The sequence below is a fragment of the Chanodichthys erythropterus genome, chromosome 12 (genome assembly GCF_024489055.1).
Source record: "Chanodichthys erythropterus isolate Z2021 chromosome 12, ASM2448905v1, whole genome shotgun sequence".
Lineage (NCBI taxonomy): Eukaryota > Metazoa > Chordata > Actinopteri > Cypriniformes > Xenocyprididae > Chanodichthys > Chanodichthys erythropterus.
Window position 1 is genome coordinate 54,521,067 of NC_090232.1, and position 15,541 is coordinate 54,536,607.

General features: G+C 34.9%; 1 protein-coding gene across 1 annotated transcript in view; it reads left to right on the top strand.

Moving 5' to 3' along the window:
• Positions 1–7,199: 7,199 nt before the first annotated feature.
• Positions 7,200–15,541, top strand: part of LOC137031902 (adhesion G protein-coupled receptor L1-like) — a 45,045-nt gene continuing 36,703 nt past the window's right edge. The window contains exon 1 of the mRNA XM_067403265.1: positions 7,200–8,565. The gene's annotated coding sequence lies outside the window, so the exon portion shown is untranslated. The remainder of the gene's footprint in view (positions 8,566–15,541) is intronic.

Sequence of the window (15,541 nt, forward strand, 5' to 3'; positions counted from 1 at the left end):
CTCATTTCTCCCCAAATTATAATATATATATATTTTTGAAATGTCTGTATCTTGTAATGCGTAATCACTATGTATATATATATATATATATATATATATATATATATATATATATATATATATATATATATATTAATACCAACTGCAACAATGAGCAATTAAAGATATATAAAGATGATTTCAGACAAAATGACTGAAAAATCTTAAATACAATCGCTCATAATGTGATTTAATGGTCTATCACTTTTGAATAGGTGGCGCCATTATGAAATTGATGTGGTGTGTTCAGGGTAAGGTGACAATGACACATACAAAGTTTGGTGTCAGTATGTCAAAGCATTAAAGAGATACAGCTCAGAGTCATTTTGGCATCATGCAATATATGAAAACTGGTTGTCTATCAACACAAAATCCATAACTTTTGCCTGCTTGGTCTGAACATGATTTTGAGAAATTGGTGAAAATCGGACAAATGGTCTAGGAGGAATTAGAAAAATGAGATCCCAAACACACAGACACATGATTCTAACAAGACCAGTTTCAGTACAATAGGTTAATAAAAAATTATTAGCATTTATTGAAATTTCATTATAAACTTTGACCACAAGGCAGGACTGCCCTGAAACTTGAGTACTGTCAGCATGGTGCCAAAGTCACATTCTGGCTTTTGTAATAATACGCTAATGCAGCAAAATATAGCATTTTACGACAACATTCAAAATGGTTATCACCCAAAATGGCCGATATGGCAAAAAATGGGTATCGGTTCGGCATGCTGCACCAAATCTAAAGAGACCGGTTGTCCTCTATCTGTGCGCCAAATTTCACTAGTGGTTCTATGGGGTGCCATAGACTTCCAGAGCTGAAGATGATGGAATAATTATAATAATAATACGAACACAAAGTGATACAATATGTGCCACCATGTAATAAACAGTAATCATGTAATAAACAGTTTTTTTCCACTTTGCCCAAACTGAATAAAGTGATTGTATTTTGCATTTTTACTTTTTTCAATAGTAATTAACAATACTTTCTTTTTTTGTAGTTTTGCAGAGATTCTGCTGCACTTAATGTCATTATACACTGTAACTTTATTAGCTTTCCTGTATTCCACTATATCAAAGGTGCTCAGATTTTTTTTTTTTTTTGTAAAACTATCAGATGTATTTGTGTTCAATATGTAATTTAAAGATATTTGAAACCTGTGTTCACTAAATTTATATTGGTTTGTTATGGGTTTCAGTATCTTATCAGCACAGACCCATATGTTTAAGTAAACTGAATTCTCTTTTCATTTTTCGGATTTAACACAATTTATTATCAGCGTAATGATTTGAGTAAAAAGTTTAAATAATAATAAGAAGAAAACCGATTTACTCATATTATTAATTACCTAGAATATTTAATTTCCTAATATAAGTGTCATGTTGTCAGAATCCAGCAACTGTCATTTTGATTAATAATGGCAATTGTTACAGGTAGGCTACTGTTGACATGTTTGTTGCGAATGAGTAGCAATGGTCTTTCAAATGGGAGTTGAAAACAACAGCACAGATGATAAAAGATAGCCTACCGAATAGAGGTGCAACAGTTCTTGGTAAAATATCGAACCATACAGTTCTCCACCCCTGGTTCGGCACGCACTTGCACCACAGTTATTCTTAAATCTGATGACAATTCTGTTTGTTGGGGAAAAAACAATGCATAAAACAGACAGTATGGCCAATGTATGTTTCTGTCGATGGATACACGCAAAAAAAAGCATGCAAACCGGTTGCCTTAAAAACAGGGAAATAGGAATGGTATGTTGTACTGACAAATGCTTAGTTAGTTTAGTTCACTTACAGAAGACTTCTAGTAACTAAATTAACTGTATAGAGTACTTGGATAATTTACTTTAAATAAAATGGAATTGTTACCATGGTTGTGTTTTGCTTGCTGAATGTTGAAGTCTGTGTGTGTGACTCAAGTATGGTCAATTTTAAGATACTGTCACAAATAAAGAGGGATTATATCAACCCAATTAAGCAAGAGTCAACTGTGGACAGACCTGACAAAGTATTGAGAATGACTCCATCTAGAGGTGGGTATGTGGCATTACATCAGTGAGAAACACCTGTGGTAGCAGTGAGGTAGTAATATGTGTTCTGCACTTATTTAATTACACCTACAAGTCATTGGAAAAATAAATTAAACATTAATTTCAGGTTGGACATGATTTTTCTTACCAGTCATAATTATCACTTCAGTCAAGGCATGGGAAATTGTGCTTGTTTATGATGAAATTTTATGCATTAATAAGTGTTAAAGCAATGCTCATTATCAGCCAGATTATCTTATTATCTTATCTTATTACTTTTTTAGAATTAATTGACTGTAGATAGGTCATACACTGTAAAATTTAATTAATTAGACGTACTTAAAAAAGCATGCAAACTGATTGTTTGTACTGACAAATGCTTAGTTAGAATAGTTTACTTACATGAGAGTTCTAGTAACTAATAAGGGCATAAGTGTTATCAATAAAACTGTAAAAGATCATTATATGACATGAAGGGAAGTAACAAATGGTGACTTAACTTCTGACTGATTCAGTTAGAAGTTAGGTCATCTTTTAAATGCAACCTATTTATTACTTACCATCCTTTGAACAGAAATAACTGTGATTTCAGGCTGTTTCAATAGGAAGAGAATAACAATAATATTAATGAAGTTCAAGTGTCCAACCAAAAGGAACACTAAACACCATAATGGTGAGTTTTTAGGATATTCAACATCAATTTATCATGAAGTCAGCTTATGTGATGTTCTCTCAAATTTGTCAGTTGTATTGACAATTCAACATTCAAGATGACTTTGAGAAATGAGTAAAAGCAACTAGAGAAAGATAACTGCAAAAGTGGAGTGAAAAGTCTATTAAAAATTGCCCCGCCTCAAAAACTCCAAACCAAACAAGTCATCTTAAAGGGATAGTTCACCCAAATATGAAAATATTTTGTCTTTCAGACAAACACAATCGGAGATGTATTTAAAAATATCCTTGCTCTTCCAAGCTTTATAATAGTAGTGAAGGGGGAGCCAGATTTTGAAGCAAACATCCATCAATAATAAAAATAATCCATACAGGGAGTTAATAATGGCCTTTTGAAGCAGTGTTTTTCTAAGAAAAATGACAGAGGATGTAGGAGTAGAGTAAGCTTAGACACCTCTCACGGTTGAAACAAATAGGACTGTGCAACAAACTCAAGCTCTTCTACTCATATATTAAAATCCTCCGACATTTCTCTTTAAAAAATTAGCATTTTAGACTTCTAATTCGTGACTGGTGTTTTGTTTTACTCTATCCTCTGAGCTTCCGCATTCGTCATTACACCATGCGTTGGGTCAAGGCTTACTCTTCCACCGCAAATCGATGCGTACGGCCATCTGCCGGTGTCATTCCTGTCTTGTGTTGCCCTGATCTTGTGTGGACTTTTGTTATTTCCTGTTTTATACCATGTTTTGTAGTCCTTTGTAGTTTTTTGTAGTTTCCTAGATTAGTTCTTTGATTTTTCCCAGGTGAGTCTTGTTTGCCAATTACCCCTTGTGTATATACAGGTATACACCAGTGTTTCTCATATTCCTGGTCTGGTGCTGTCCTTCTATGGATGTTACGTGTGCGCACTTGTTGTCAGTTTTGTTTTGCCTTCTTTGCCTGTGTCTGGATTTATCAGTTTTGCCTGGATTTAGTTTATTATGTTTGTTTGAATAAATGTTAACTGCACTTGGATCCTACACTGGTTCCTCTGAAACAGCCACCATTACAGCCGAAAGCTACACTGTAAAAAAAATCCTGTTGTTTCTACGGAAAAATACCGGCAGCTGTGGTTACCAGAACAATACTGCAAAAATGACATCAAACCGTAAACATACTTACGGAGTTACATGTGAATTTTACATTTTAAATCTGTTAAATTTACGGTAAAATAACGTATTTCATTAACTGATATAATGTTAATTTACCAACCTAATGAAGTACTAATATCTGTTTTGTATCTTTATAATACACTGACAGTCACCAAACACAGTGGTGATGAGAGTCACATGATGAATCAAAGTTCATCACAAGCAGATTTCCCACAAGCTGAGAAGGACAACACTAATATATAGAAGGTGCACACAGTGTCATTCACACACACACTAAACACCATCATGGTAACATGCATGACATTTTAAAAATGCAATAAACATTAATTTAACAACATTAGATGTAACATAAAACCCTAATGTACATAACTGATTAGAAAAAAAAGAGAAAAACTAAGAAGAAACAGAGTTATTTCAACGAAAATATATCAAATGTGAAGTGTCACGCAGGGAATTGTGGGAATGTCAATTCAAGGTTTTTCACTGTAATTTTTACAATGAATTGTTATTTTTCACTTCCAAAAACTGTGAATTTAACGGTATTTTACCTTAAATGTTTTTACATTAAATGTACCATTAGATCTATTACAGTTATTCACCGTATATAGTACAGAAACTTTCTGTAAACCAATCAACAGTTTTTCACCGCAGCATTTTTACAGTCTTTTACTGTTAAAATCACGGTCATTTTTTACAGTGTAGTTATTATAGTTAATACAGTTTTAAATATGGATATTGTTCTTACAAAAACACATAACATCAGAAGGCCTTTATCAACCCCTGGAGCCACTTTTTTGGGCTTCAGAATCTCGGCCCCCATTCACTACCATTATAAAGCTTGGAAGAGCCGGAATCTTTTTACAATCTCGATTGTGTTGTCTGAAAGAAGATGGTCATATACACCTAGAATGGCTTGAGGGTGAGTAAATTATGGGATAAGTTTAATTTTTAGGTGAACTATCCCTTTAACTTGGATTTTCTAAATATACAAGGCATGTACAGATTTCTAGATTTTTACAATTAGGTTAAGACATTAAATAAAGTTAACTAAAAAGTGTTAGTTATAACAACTGTTGGATTTAACAGTGTATAATCAAAATGGGTGTGTTTTAACATAACTTTATCATAATAACTTATTTTTTGTTAAGCAGATCTACAGCATGGCAGCAAGAGACTTTATGAATCCGACAGTGCATCTTGTATCTTTACTTCTAGGTCTATACAGACAAATTACATCCATTCAGTTTTATTCAGACAGATGTTATTTATAAACTGAATAACCATTTACACAAGAAAAGACATCATGTTAGACGTTATATTGTCACACTGAATTACATAATGAGTTCATGCTCATTTTCATTTACCACGGAGCAAAACGGAGACGTTCAGTCGGATTTTATTATATATTTTATATCTTTAGTTTATTTTTAATTACAATTTTAATTAAAATTATAATATTTTATTTAGTTAATTGTTTCCTGTGTGTCTTGTGTAAAACCTGGAGGTTCCTGTATAGTAGTAGATGTCATTTCCCTTGTGGATAACTTTACATCACATATCCTGAGGTGAGTTTTTGTTTTTTTATTTGCCTGCCGGCTCTGTGGTTGATCTATATTGATACACATGTTCTATTTAAGTGGATAAGGCTGTATGCAAATGTTTGTCAGCATGCAAAAATACAATCATCCAGTCGACCACTGAGGTACTGAAGGAATTTTAGAGAGATTTGCATGAAAGCAATGCAACCCTCCCCACGCAAATGATAAACGAAGACACTGGGATTATTGAGGCAGTGAAATGAGTCGTCCTTGACTGATAGACTTAGACATACTTTTTCCCATTCCAATTTATTTATTTTGCCACTTTTCATGTTCCTTGTATAGATTTGTTTGTTTTTACCCTTGTCACAAAAATATGATGATCTAGACAAAAGGGAAACTGTTCATTACAATAGTTGTGTGATTTAATCTTTCTCACAGTTGTAGCATCATTTCCACCACACCAAACCATTTTACCCCTATTTAACTACTTGTTAACCAAGGAGACAACAGTGCCAATGAGCTTAAAGGATTAGATCACTTCAGAATTAAAATTTCCTTATAATTTCCTCACCCTCATGTCATCTAAGATATCTATGTCTTTCTTTCTTCAGTCGAAAAGAAATGAAGGTTTTTGATGAAAACATTCTAGGATTTTTCTCCATATAGTGGACTTCACTGGGGTTCAACGGGTTGAAGGTCCAAATGTCAGTTTCAGTGCAGCTTCAAAGAGCTCTACATGATCCCAGACGAGGAATAAGAGTCTTATCTAGAGAAACCATCAGTCATTTTCTTAAAAAAATAATAAAAATGTATATACTTTTTAACCACAAATGCTTATCTTGCACTGCTCTATGATGTGCCACGCATTACGTAATCATGTTGGAAAGTTCAGGCGGAGGTACTGCGGTAGGGTGAAAAACATCTAATTTTCCCCTAAACTTCAAAATCATCCGATATCGTTGTTTTACCTTTTTTGTAAAAACTGTTTGACTTAGTCTTTGCATGTTTGTTTTGTAGACACTGGATCAGTACCTACATCATGCGTGTCCTTTCCAGCGTGATTACGTAATGCGTGGAGCATCACAGAGCAGTGCAAGATGAGCATTTGTGGTTAAAAAGTATATATATATATATATATATATATATATATATATATATATATATATATATATATATTTTTTTTTTTTTTAGTTTTCTCTAGATAAGACTCTTATTCCTTGTCTGGGATCAGGTAGAGCTCTTTGAAGCTGCACTGAAACTGACATTCAGACCTTCAACCCGTTGAACCCCAGTGAACTCCACTATATGGAGAAAAATCCTGGAACGTTTTCCTCAAAAACCTTCATTTTTTTTCAACCGAAGAAAGACAGACATGAACATCTTGGATGACATGGGGCTGAGTAAATTATCAGGACATGTTCATTCAGAAGTGAACTAATCCCTTAAGATGAAACATGATGTGTCAAGACAACTCTAGAGGTAAATATCAGAATATAAGCAGAATTATTTTATTTTGCACCAAACTATGCTAAATGTATGAAAATATTAGTTCAATATAATGATCACATAAAAAGTGAATTAGACAAAGAAGCAATTCCCCACTGAATAGTGTCAAACAACACATAATTTGAGATGTTTATGACAGTCAAAAATGACAGAACTCATTCATGTCAGAATTCATTCATGTCCATGACTATATGTATATATGATATACAGAGAAGCGCGCGCACAGGGAGAGAGCGAGCGAGCGAGCGCGAGGGAATGAAGCAGGGCGTTCGTGTTCTCTCTGTCAAAGCTTTTGCGTTAAGATCCGCCTGGTCACGCCTGCCGCATCCAGCACAAACGGGAATAGCATTTCTCTCCCGTCAGGAACCGACACGCTTCCAAAATAGAGTCCATCCGGTTAATTATTTTATCGAAACACCGAGGCCTGCGCTTTTTCCTCCTCCCGTTCCAGAGCCAGCGGTGTCGCCGTGTATCTCTATTGTATGCAGCAGAAGAATCCATGACAGCCGCATCTTCCATTGATCTGTTGATATCTGCTGGGATCTTCTGCATCCTTTACTACGACCATAACATCTGGCCGCGATCACGGGCTCTTCTCTTTTATATTCCACCGAGTATCCTGTTTTGCTGAAGAGATTTTTTTCTGTCCTACACACGGTGAATGTATATGTGAACCCAGCCTTTTTATCCATATATGCCAAACAGTGTTTTTAGTCGTCGTGTATTTGTGATTTAGATTCGCTCCGCGCAGGCCGTGGTTTTAGTCACGGATGTCCACGATGGGTTTCTGCGCAAAATGTCGCGGATGTTGTTGATTATCGGTGTCGGATTTAAACCGTTTTTTAAATCGCTGTTCGATTCGCGTTGGACGGGGAGCGGCGCCAGGCGGGAATTTGCGTCCGCGGCAAACGACGCATTTGTTTCTGCCTTAAATCATTTCCCCTTTTTATTACAATGATTATTTTTTGTTTTCGATGAAAATCGCCTGTCTACCAGACAAGGATCACCCTCTGTGTGGTCGTGGGATTTTACGACATAGTCTACAATATATTTTTACCTCAGCTCGATTCCTCATCGTTAATATTATTGTTGTTCAAGTGTTTAATTTTCGATGAAAACCACCAATCAACCAGAAGAGGATCACCCTCAGCTCATCGTCTCATTGCAATACCCTTGACGATCAACAGTTCATCGCGTAAAGGCGACAAAATACGCGCGAATAGTCGAAGCGGTTCGACGTCGAATCGACGGATTTCTGTTGTGCTCATAATGACTAATAAACCAAAGCGTTTCTCATCTTCACTCATGGATGCTTTTGATATTGTATGGTAATTTGTCTTATCGACAGGGTCAGGAGACTGTATTCACATTGGATTATATCATTCCCCGTTTTTATTATTCCTCCAGCGTGTTTAAGACTGAAGACATTCTGTAAGGTGGATTTTAAATACCATGTTTTTGGTCCATTATCGTCTGGAAGATGGCAGCTGATTAAATTTTAATCTTGATGCATTCTGGCGACACGGGAGGAGAAACGAGTGAATAGGGGAGGAGAGGAGAGAGGAGAGGGAGAGGAGAGGATGTAGGGTGGATACGGGAGCACCAGAAGGTAAGAATGAATGAATGAACGAAAGACTGTTGAGTTAAATCCCAAACACACACATTTCTATACACACATCACTGTCCATATTCCACATCTACTCATCATTCATTCACATTTATGCAAGTATGTTAATGAGAACATATCATAATTCATGAATAGGCTATAGATATATATTTGGGTGTGTGTGTGTTTGTGTATAATTTTATGTATGACTCATACATACAACTAAAAACTCAATGCCTCATAAAATGCTTATTTTACTTGCAAATTTACAAAATTACTCTAATATTTGGTTTACATCTGAGGATAAACCTTATCCCTAAAGTATAGCTTAGTAACCCCATATATCCACACATACAAACACACATATCACTGTACGCACACACACAAGCACACATTGTGCATGCACAGACCTATATATCATACGTACACACGCACACATTGTGGTAATTTTTCATTGGATGTAAATTGAGTTACAGGCCAAAGGCGCGCTGAACGCTGCGGCGCGTGAGTGGTGTGTAAATGTGCTGGCGCCAGTGACTGCTGGTGCATTCTGACAGACCTCCATCTCTCCCCACCCAACATCTCCTCCATCTCTCCCACACGCTGCATCTCAACCTGAACTATTGCATTTCAGGAAAGATGTGTGTGGGTGTGTGTGTATTCAAGGGCAAAATATGATTGCTGTAAGTGAGCTAAATCTGAAAAAATCTCCCCCTTTGTTTGTCTTCAATTGGGAATATGGTTCATAAATAAGGTAATGATTTAGAAATATGACATTTTGTTTTAGGGTTTGTGCTAGTCTGTAGGTTTATATAAAGTCTATGACCCCTTTAGAAAGATAAGTGTGTGTTCGGGGTTACTTACCTACATTTTGAGGATAAATTTGTCTACAGAAGTGAGCTGAATCTGTCAAAACTGGGACATCAGTGGGCGTCATTGGTTGGTGAAAATATTATGCTAATGATAAAAATGAGATGTTTAAGGTTGGTTTTAGTCCTCATTTATTCTGGTTGTGTAAGTAAACATCTGTGTGTTACTGTGTTTACTAGGCAGATATATAAAGATGAGAGAGTGTTTATAAAGGAGCACATAATGATCTTGTGAAGATTCACGGATGGTTGAGCGAGCAGAGACTCGAACACAAACACATGCAAAAACACTGGTTACTAGTCAAAGCAAGTGGAAGAAAAGCAGAAAATGATCTCATATATCATTTCCGTTGTTTGTTTACTGGTAAAACAAATTGTGAAAATCAGTATGTAGATTCTGCATGTGATGAAGAAACACTGTGTAACTCAGATGTATAGTCATAAATAGATAAATACAGTCTATTGACCCCTGAGCTGGTGGTCATTCATTTATCCTCCAACATTTGTGGTCATGTTTATAGCACTAAATAAATGGGTATTATTTATTTACCCTTCTTGTTTTGCTTTCTCAGTGGTTTTGATGTTCTTCTTATTAAAAAAGCATTCTTTTGTCCCAGTGTAATATGCACAATTAGAAGTCATTTGTAAGCTGATTTCCTTGAAGTGTAAATGGTGCTGTTCTTTGGCGATTTTTAACACTTTAGGGAAACCTGTTTGAGAACATTAATTACTTTTGCAGTTTAATTTGGTGCTGCCTGATATGGAAGCTTGTTTCTGCAACTGAATAAAAAATTAAAAAAGGTAATTGTGACTATTTTTCCTCAAGAATTTTGTTTATATCTCGCAATTCTGACTTATACGCAATTGTGAGTTAACAACTCGCAATTCTGAAAATCAGAATTGTGAAATATAAACTTGAAATTCTGAGAAAAAAGTTTTTTTTTCCTCAAAATTGGACTTTATATCTCACAATTCTGACATTATAACTCACAATTGTGAGTTTATATTTTACAATTGTGAGAAAAAAGTAAGAATTGTGAGATAAGAAGTCGCAATTACCTTCTTTATTTTTTATTTGGTGGCAGAAACAAGCTTCCATAGCCCGAGGTACAGAAAATCTATTGGCTTAAATGTGTGTTTGATCTCTCAGACTCTTATAAGTCAGCCTGTCTTCTTGGGGTCTCTAAGATTGTCTGCCTAATGTCTGTAATGTAATTCAGTCAGTCTAGACAGTAATTTATTCCTGGATTATGCAACCGAATTAAAAACACAGTGAAGAGTTGAGATGGGAAAATCATTATGTTTTTCACCATTAGTTTTTGATGAAAATGGGTTTTTGTTAGAATTACAAATTGGTGATGTTGTTGTTAGTCTTGTTGCTAGGCCAAATTTCTTCTATGTTGTAATACTTTTCTATGTCTAAGTTGTAACTGTTTCTTTGGCAGAATTTTCTGTGTATTTATTAACTTGGTAAGTAACTGTGTGATGAAGGAGTCAGCTAGTCATTATTAGAAATGAATTCCTTCACCGTAGACTCGTCGCAAGACCTGATCCTTCTCTACGTGTTTATTTTGCTATAATTGTTAGCTAATTGCACGTTATCTCTTCAGAATAAGAATTAGAATGAGCTTTATTGCAAAGGAATTTGGCTTGGTGACAGAAGCTTCCAGTGCAGAGCATGTCTCTTATTAACACAGTTGTCGTGTTTGGACACACTCTTTTTTTCTTATGATTGTTGAGCACTTCATACTTTTACTTCTTATATGGTCCAAATTGTCCACTTAAATCAGTAGTAATTAAGTAGTAATTTTAGATCTGCTGTTCAAGAGTTTACGCAAAAACATTCAGATCAAAGGAATTTACAATTATGAGAAACAAATTCAGTCAAGTGTGTCCAAACTTGTGACTGGTAGAATGTAATACGCATATGATACAATACAAATTCATGAGGGCAGACAAAAAACACACCTAAATAATATTTAATAACTTTTAACATTATATACCAGCCTGATGAGGTCTATATGTGTACTGAATTGCATACATTTATGTGTTAGTAATGTATCCATTATTTCAGATTCCATTCTAGCCTGCCACGCCCGTATCCCAGTTTTGGCCAGTCTTTAATGGCTATGAATTCTGACCCGTGTGCAAATTGTCTAGAGTTTTTGAGCACGTTAAGGGCCCCAAAACCCCAAAAACCTTGAAAAAAAAAAAATATATATATATATATATAGCTGCAAGCAGCGATGACGGGTCCAAGCCCCAGTGGCATCGCCACCCAGTGGCTTCAGGGCAGCTTTGCATGATTGGCAACGTGCATTTAAACTGGGTAAATGTAAAAAGACTATTTTAAAATTGTTTAATATGTTTGAATAAACCTTTCATGAACAAATATATAAATATAATTTTAAAACAACAATCTTTAATGCTGCTTTTCAGCTTCATTAACAAAAAAACAACATGAATAGACTGCAATGCCTTTTCAATACAGTGTGCATGTGAGAAAATGTTGTTTTTTGTGATGTTTCATCTAAGTGTTTTAACTTGACGTCATCAATCTCTCTTGTTTTTAACCAACCAATCGATTCCTGAATCAAATAATATCAATTCTCATTGAATATCCTGTGTCACTTGGAAATACGTTTCAGAGGTAAAATTTGTTTCGAACGCTGTTTCATGTTGACATTTAAACAATATTTATTATACGTTTACATTCTAGCTGTCACACTGAATATATCAGTATATCATAATTACCACAACAATATTTAAGGCTGGTTTTCAGCTTCATTAGCAAAAAGAATGTGAATAGACTGCAATGTATTTTTGATAGAGCGTGCTTTTTAGTGAACTTCATCAGTCCCTCTTATTTTTCATCAGTTCCTGAATCAAATAAAACCACTTCTTGTTGAATGTGTTGTTTCACATCACGTTTCGGAAGTAAAATTAGTTGCGAACGTTGTTTCACGTTGACTTGTAGATTGACTGCAGCAGTATATTCTGTTTCCCCAGTCGAGTGTGTGTGTGTTTTTGAGTGTTGTGTACAGCACTGATGAGAGTGGTGTGTTTGTTTATGTGTCTAATACAGATTGTGAATGCAGAACAGAGGGGTTTTCTCTGCATGAGGGTGAATTATAGCAATTACTCTAGCCTGATTATTACCCGTGCGCGCACGCGTGCCGGCGCTCCGTGTGCTCTCTGATGGCTCGGGAAACTCTCCAGATGAAGCGCTCTGTTGTGTTTGATTCTCGGCGCTCCAGCAGCGAGCGCTTGACAAATGCAGGTTTTGATCAAGGCAGCGAATTCGTGCCGTTCAGACACACTGACAGACGAGGACGGCAGCATTTCCTTGGATGTCGTCCACGGTTATCTCACAACATGCTCTCATAAACCGCGTGTTTTATCCATGAAAGTGCAACACAGCCGGACTTTAATTAGAGTTTGACATTTAATTACACCTGAAGGCAAACTCATTTTTAATAGTCAGAATAACATCTTATGAATGTTATTAAAGATGCATTTGTTGTGTTCATACACAATAATTTTCAATTTTACTGATATTGATTAAGCCTTAATTTAATTAAACCTTAATAAAATATATTCTGCTTGGGGATAAACCCTGAACACAGAAGATATAATTGTTATTTTTATTTACGACTTGCAATAATTAATTTAACTTCATTTCTGACAGCAAAAATGCATGTATACCATTTTAATTAGTGACCGATTCTAGTTCTCCAGAATATGATAGTCTGGTTAATGCATGATACATTTAATGCACATCTAATTTGCGGACATTACATTGTGTAATTTATACCACATTATAGTGGCCTGTGGGTACCGACCCATTTAAATCATTTCAACTAATTTCAATAATAATTAATTGCTTTTAATAATTGATAATGTGTTTTTTCTTTAGTATCTGTGTGTGTGTGTGTGTGAGTGTGAGTGAGGGTGTGTCAGTCTCTCGTGTTTTTTCGGTACTGAAGTAGAAGGTGTTATTTGCGCAAGTCACTGAGCCATTAGGGATCCTGTGTGTGTGTGTGTGTGTGTGTGATCATGAGGGAGAGAGAGAAACAGTGTCTCATGAGCACTGATGGACAGACAGATGTCGTCTGACGTTAAGAGTATTTAAAGTATTAAATGTTTTTAAAATATTTACAGTTTTACATGGTGTCATAAGTGTAGATATGTTTCCATCCATGAATTTTTATGCAAATTCTGAGGTATTAAAAAATCTTAAAAAACACTGGATGGAAAGGCCAATATGCACATTAAATCTTACAATGTGCATAAAAATGTAAACAAATTATTTATTTATTAGATAAGAAAACATGCATAAACTATGATGGAACTACCGAATAAATTCCTGGCCTCAACAGATCATGTGATTGGGTAACTGCACTAGTTAACATGACAGTGTTTGTCATTTCGTTTCATCTGCACCCTCTGAAGCGCAAGTTGTTTATTATATAGTCACAGGCTTTCCTGTTTTTTTTTTTTTTGTTTTTTTTACTGATACTTTGCACCAGTTTCCCAGGATTTTGTTCTCTTGAACAAATGGGATGGAAACAGTGTTTTATTTGACATCATTCAGAGATATTAGTGGAGAAAAGTGGCCTGAACATGGACTTACTGCTAGATTACTGTCAAGCACTAGTGCTAATGTTGTATTAAAATATTAAATATTAAAGTTTGAGCTCCAGATATAAGTAATCATGTGTTCACGTGTGCTGCTGCTTTACTAAGTAACCAGATGCACCATTTTCAAAATTATTTGTAATAAGTTTGAAATAAAACATTGTTTATTGGACAATGTTTAAGAAAATACAATTTCAGTCTTTGTACTTCAAAATGTATTCAATGTGTTATTTATCACAATTATTTGTGAAATTTATTAGAAATTTCTGAGTGGAAAAAGTAAATCATACACCATTATTTTTCAGGTCAACTGCTATTATAAAACAACTGTAGAAGTTTAGATATAGTTTTATACAGTGCAGTGTTTTCAGCCAGTGGCGCAGAAATAAGAGACGCCTCAGACACGCCGCCTCGTGATTGTCTTGATCTTCATCTGTCGGTCCATGTTACGGGCACTTCACTTCATTCGCTGACAGAGACAAACTCTGTGTTTGAGGGTGTTGATGGTGCCTGAAGTGTGACACTTGTGTCTGGACCGATCAATCGTGTGGGGCTTTTGCGTGTGTGTGTGTGTATGGTTTATATGTAGCCAACTTCATTTAGTCAGTATCATGTTTCCAGTGTCCATAAAGCTGTGGGGATCTAAATGTGTGTCCTCTTCATTTGCTTAAAATCAGGCAATGTGAACTTCAATGACAGTCTGAGAATGTGTGTGTTTGTACCTATTAACCATATTTTAGGGACAAATTTGAAGACAGAAGTGAGCTAAATCTGTCAAAACCTACTTTCAGAGACATCATCATTTATAAAAATGGAATAAAAAATAAATAAATTAAATTTGTTTCAAATTATTAAAATTTTAAAAAATTCCTGTTAAAGTTTGAGTTATAATATTTATATCTATATAGTGTGTGTGTGTTTTATTCCATCTGTTATATTTATTGTATTTATACGAGTGAATCTCACGAAATCTTAGTTTCAAAGATTTCAAACCTGAACATTTTAAAATGTTTGCATCAACTATTTTCCTTTAAAACATTAAGAGCGAGGTCTGAAGTGTTTGTGGTCATCAATTTTAAAAGCTTTGCTGACAATGTAACACCTTTTTGAACATATTTCCCAAAACAAGTCCTTAAAAATCTCAGTCTGAAAATGTCAATAACATTCGGAAAACTAATACATTTTTAAAAATTGATTATTAACAGTCATGCACAGTTACTTGAAACTCTAAAATAATGTATATTTACATGTATATATATTTGATTTATTTTTCTCATAACCGCTGCACCTGCTGTCATTTAAAACCAAATATTTTTTATTTGATTGAAACCTGACATATTTTCCACTGTCTTTCATTATTATTATACATTAATATAATTTTTTTGTCATTTGAAAATCATCTATCTATCTATCTATCTATCTATCTATCTATCTATCTATCTATCTATCTATCTATCTATCTATCTATCTAT